Source organism: Pteronotus mesoamericanus, unplaced genomic scaffold (genome assembly GCF_021234165.1).
Source record: "Pteronotus mesoamericanus isolate MK-2021 breed Mesoamerican mustached bat unplaced genomic scaffold, CSHL_Meso_final scaffold_54, whole genome shotgun sequence".
In the NCBI taxonomy this organism is placed as follows: domain Eukaryota; kingdom Metazoa; phylum Chordata; class Mammalia; order Chiroptera; family Mormoopidae; genus Pteronotus; species Pteronotus mesoamericanus.
Window position 1 is genome coordinate 53,607,670 of NW_026555321.1, and position 5,767 is coordinate 53,613,436.

Here is a 5,767-nt window from a genome sequence, read left to right on the forward strand (position 1 = left end):
TTGTATGTATATGTCCAATTTTCCTAACACCATTTATTGATGAGACTATCCTTTCCCATGTGTATTCTTAACTCCTTGGTCAAATATTATTGACCATAAAGGCATGGGTTTATTTCTGGCCTCTCTCTTCTGTTCCACTGATCTATATTTCTGTTTTTATGGCAGTACTGTGCTGTTTTGATTACTATGGCCTTGTAGTATTTTTGACAGCCAATTTTATTCTTCCTCAAGATTGTTATGTCTCTTTTGGGTCTCTTTTGGTTCCATATAAATTTTGGGAATATTTGTTCTAATTCTGCGAAATACACCATTAGTATTTTATTTTTTTCTATTTCTTTAAGTATATTTTATTGATTATGCTATTACAGTTGTCTCATTTCTTTCTCCCTTTTATTCCCCTCCACTTTGCATACCCCCTCCCACCAGCATCTCCCTCCCTTAGTTCATGTCCATGGGTCATATATATAAGTTCTTTGGTTTCTCCATTCTCATACTATTCTTAATCTCCTCCTGTCTATTTTGTGCCTACCAATTATGCTTCTTATTCCCTGTATCTTTTTCCTCCATTCTCCCCCGCCCCCTCCCTGCTGATAACCCTCCATGTGATCTCCATTTCTGTGATTCTGTTCCTGTTCTAGTTGTTTCTTTAGTTTGTTTTTGTAGGTTCAGTTGTTGATAATTGTGTTTGTTGTCATTTTACTGTTCATAGTTTTTGGTTTTCTTCTTTTTCTTAGACAAGTCCCTTTAACATTTCATATAATAAGAGCTTGGTGATGATGAACTCCTTTAACTTTACTTTATCTGGGAAGCACTTTATCTGCCTTTCCATTCTAAATGATAGCTTTGCTGGATAGAGTAATTTAGGTTGTAGGTCTTTGCCATTCATGACTTTGAATACTTCTTGCCAGCCCCTTCTTGCCTGCAAGGTTTCTTTTGAGAAATCAGCTGATAGTCTTATGGGAACTCCTTTGCAGGTAACTGTCCCCTTTTCTCTTGCTGCTTTTAAGATTCTCTCCTTATCTTTAATTTTGGATAATGTAATTATGATGTGCCTTGGTATGTGTCTCCTTGGGTCCAGCTTCTTTGGGACTCTCTGAACTTCTGGACTTGCATGTGTAGTTCATTTGCCAAACTGGGGGAGTTTTCCTTCATTATGTTTTCAAATAAGGTTTCAATTCCTTGCTCTTCCTCTTCTCCTTCTGAAGCCCCTATGATTTAGATGTTGGGACATTTAAAGTTGTCCCAGAGGTTCCCAAGCCTCTTCTCATTTTTTTGAATTCTTGTTTCTTCATTCTGTTCCAGTTGAATGTTTATTTCTTCCTTCTGTTCCAAATCTTTGATCTGAGTCCTGGTTTCCTTCCCTTCACTGTTGGTTCCCTGTATGTTTTTCTTTATTTCATTTTGCATAGCCTTCACTTCTTCCTCTATTTTGAGACTAAACTCAATAATTTCTGTGAACATCCTAATTACCAGTGTTTTCAAATCTGCATCTGATAAGTTAGCTATCTTCTCATTGCTTAGTTCTTTTTCTGGAGATTTGATCTGTTCTTTCATTTGGGCCATATTTCTTTGTCTCAGTAGAGCTGTTACACTGTAAGAGGCAGAGCCTTAGGGATTTGCCAGGACAGGGCAACCCACTTCACTCCCTTGTGGCGCTGTATGTGGGGGAGGACCAGAGAGGGAACAATGCCATTGGCATAGCTCTTGCTCCACTTTAAGTCACTTCCCTCTCTTCCCACAAGTGGATCATACCCTTTTAGGTGCTGATTCCTGGGTAGTGGGCTTGTGTACATTCCAGGATCCTGTGGGCCCCTCCAATGGACTCTTCTGTGAGACTGGGAGTTTCTCTCACTGCTGCAACCTCCACATGTGTTTACAGCCAGAGGTTTTGAGGCTTTATTTCTCCACACTGGAACCCTGGCTTGTGTAGTCTGTCTTGCTCCCCAGTTGTTCCTTCTAGTTTATCCACACACTAATGTGGGACTGCCTGGTCCACCAGCCATTGCCTCGCCTGTCCTGGTCTGCCAGCTGCAGCCTTGTTGTGCGTACTCTCCACCCTAGTTGTCCGTCTCTGCCCGTCCTATCAGTCTGGATGAATGTTTCTTTAATTCTTTGGTTGTCAAACTTCCATACAGCTCAATTTTCTGGAAGTTCTGGTTGTTTTTGTTTTTAAATTGATTGCTATCCTTTTTTTGGTTGTGCAAGGAAGCGAAGCGTATCTACCTATTCCTCCATCTTGGCTGGAAGCTGTTTATCAACACCATTGGTATTTTAATAGGGATGACATTAAATTTATAGATTTCTTTGGGTACTGTTGACGTTTCAGTGATGTTAATTCTTCCTATCTATAAACATGGTATATGCTTCCACTTATGCGCATCATCTTCAATTTCTTTCCTCAGTGTCTTTTAATTTTCTGAGTACAGGCCTTTTACACCCTTGGTTAAATTTATTATTACATATTTTACTTTGATGCAATTGTAACTAAGATTGTGTTCTTATTTTCCCTTCCTCAGAGTTCATTATTGGTTTATAAAAATGCAACCCATTTCTGGATATTTATTTTGATTCCTGCTACTTTACTGAGTTCCTTTATCAGTTCCAGGACTTTTTTTTTTTGGTGGAATATTTAGGGTTCTCTATATACAATATTATGTCATCTGCAAATAATGAGAGTTTTACTTCTTCCTTTCCAATTGGGATGCCTTTTATTTCTCTTATTCTCTGATTGCTATGGCTAGGAATTCCAGTGCTATGTTGAATAAGAGTGGTGAAAGTGGACATCCCTGTCTTGTTCCTGATATTAAGAAAAATGTTTATAGTGTTTTCCCATTGAGTATGATGTTGACTGTGGGTTTGTTATATGTGGCCTTCTTTATGTTATGTTCCTTCTATTCCCACTTTTCTGAGAGTTTTTATCATAAATGGGTGCTGGATTATATCAAATGCTTTTTCTGCAACTATTAATATAATCATGTGATATTTATCCTTCATTTTGCTTATGCAGTGTATCATGTTTTATTGACTTGTGGTATTGTACCAACCTTGCATCCCCCGGAATAAACCTCACTTATCATGGTGTGTGATCTTTTTGACATATGGTTGTATTTGGTTTGCTAATATTTTGTTGACGGTTTTAGCATCTATGTTCTTCAGGGATATCAGCCTATTATTCTCTCTTTGTAGTGACTTTATCTGGTTTTGGACTTAGGATAATTCTAGCCTCATATAATGAGCTTGAAAGTCTTCCCTCCCCTTGAACTTTGAATAGTTGCGAGGGATAGGTGTTAGCTGTTCTGTGAATGTTTGGTAAATTTTTTTATGAAGCCATCCAGTCCAGGGCTTTTGTTGGTTGGGTTTTTTTATTTTTAATTACTTCTTCAATTTCACTAGTTGTAATCTGTCTATTAAATTCTCTGATTCTTCCTGATTCAGTTTTGGAAGATTGTATGTTCCTGAGAATTCATCCATTTCATCCACATCATCCAATTTGTAGGCATATATTGTTTGTGATATTTTCTTACAGTCCTTTGTATTTCTTTGGTGTCAGTTGTTGCTTCTCTTTCATTTCTGATTTTATTTATTTGAGTCTTCTCTCCTTTTTTCTTGATGAGTTTGATTAAGCATCTGTCAATCTCACTTATCTTTTCAAAGAACCAGCACTTGTTTTCACTAATGTTTTGCATTGTTTTTTTTGACACTATTTCATTTATCCCTGCTCTCATCTTTATTATTTTCTTTCTTCTTCTTACTTTGGGCTTTGTTGTTGTTTTTTTCCTAGTTCCTTTAAGTGTAAATTTAGATTGTTTATTTGAGATTTTGTTTTATTTTGTTTTGAGATAGGCTTGTGATGCTACAAATTTCCCTCTTAGTACTGCTTTTGCTGTGTCCCATAGATTTTGGGTCATTGTTCTCATTTTCATTTTCACAGTATCTTTTCATTTCTTCCTTGATCTCATTGTTGACCCATTAATTGTTTATTAGCCTCCATATCTTTGTGTATTTTTTAGTTTTTTTTCTTGTAATTGATTTCCAGTTTCATACCATTATGGTCAGAGAAGGTGCTTGATATAATTTTAATCCTTTAAAATTTATTGAGATTTGTTTTGTGTTTTGTCCTAGAAAATGTTCCATGTACAGTTGAAAAGAATGTGTATTCTCCTGCTCTGGGGTGAAATGCTCTGAACATATCAATTGAATACATCTGATCTAGTGTGTCATTTAAGGCTACTGTTTCCTTGTTGATATTCTGTCTAGGAGATCTATCCATTGATGTCAATGAGGAGTTAAATTCTCCTACCATGACTGTATTACTATTGATCTCATCCTTTATGTGCATCAATATTTGCTATATATCTTTAGGTGCTCCTATGTTGGGTGCACAAATATTTACTAGGGTTATATCATCTTGTTGGACTGCTCCCTTTATCATTATGTAGTGTCCGATGTCTCTTACTATAACTTTTGTTTTAAAGTCTATTTTATCTAATACAAGCATTGCAACTCCAGCTTTTTTTAAATTTCCACTTGCATGAAATATTTTTTCCAACCCTTTACTTTCCCCCTGCTTTTGTCTTTCATCCTGATGTGAGTCTCTTCTGGACAGTATATATATGGGTCTTCTTTTCTCCTTTTTTTTTCTGAGCACCCCGGTTTTCCCAGTGAGTTTATTTGGGTAGGCGAGGGGACAGGGAGGCCCTGCATCTAAAAGAAGGTGTTGGGCCTCTTGGTGGTGAAGCATGACTTGTGCTGGCGACCGAAGGACCCGGTGGGGCAGCAGGAATTTGATTTTGGAGTCATGGAACTGCTTGGCTGCTGGCCAGCTGCACTTGCTGGCTGCAGTCTCCTCCACCTTCATGATCTGGATCGAGTGGGCGCGGGCGCGGTGCTGGGCCCTCATGTCTCGGTAGCACTGGATGATGGTGCCTGCGGTGGTCAGGTCCTGGTACTCCCGATACATGTTGTGGGTGCCACTCCGGGTGTCGTGGTGCAGCCAGATACCAAAGTTCTTTCCCGGGGGGATTTTTCGAACACCTGCCCACAATAGACAATTTCCCCTGAAGATTTCTTCATCTTCTTCAGCTGAGACACAAAGTGCCAGAAGCGGGACTTGGCAACCACATGGTTAGGTGCAAAGATGCGCATGTGGCAGAGGGGCGGTGTGCAGCACTTGGTGGTGGGCAGGCAGCGCCCCACCATCTTGTACTCTCACAGCGTGCCCTAAGCCTTCATAGCATTCTCTCTACGTTCGCCACCACCCACAAAAGGAAGTCGGGTCTTGTTCTCTTATCCATTCAGCTACCCTATGACTTTTGATTAGAGTATTTAAGCCATTAAATTTAAAGGGATTACTGATAGGTGTATATATTGTCATTTTATTCTTTATAACTACGTTTCTATTTTCTCCTCCTCCTCCTCCTCTTCCTGCTTTTTCTTGCTCTTCTTAAATAAGACCCTTTAACGTTTCTTGTAATACTGGTTTGTAATATCAAACTCCTTTAGCTTTGTTTTCTTTTTGTCCAGGAAGCTCTTTATTTCGCCTTCAAATTTAAATAATAGCCTTGCTGGGTGAAAGAGCCTTGGTTGTAGGTCCTTGTTTTCATCACTTTCAATATTTCTTGCAAATCTCTTCTGGCCTGAAATGTTTTTCTTGAGAAATCTACTGACAGTATAATGGGAGTTCCCTTGTAGGTAACTGTCTTTGTCTTGCTGTTTTTAAGATTCTCTTTTTGTCTTTTACCTTTGTCATCTTAATTACGATATGTGT

At 38.5% G+C, this 5,767-nt stretch overlaps 1 pseudogene; it reads right to left on the minus strand.

Moving 5' to 3' along the window:
* Nucleotides 1–458: 458 nt before the first annotated feature.
* LOC129088104 (60S ribosomal protein L18a-like) lies at nucleotides 459–5,232 on the minus strand (annotated as a pseudogene).
* Nucleotides 5,233–5,767: the final 535 nt, after the last annotated feature.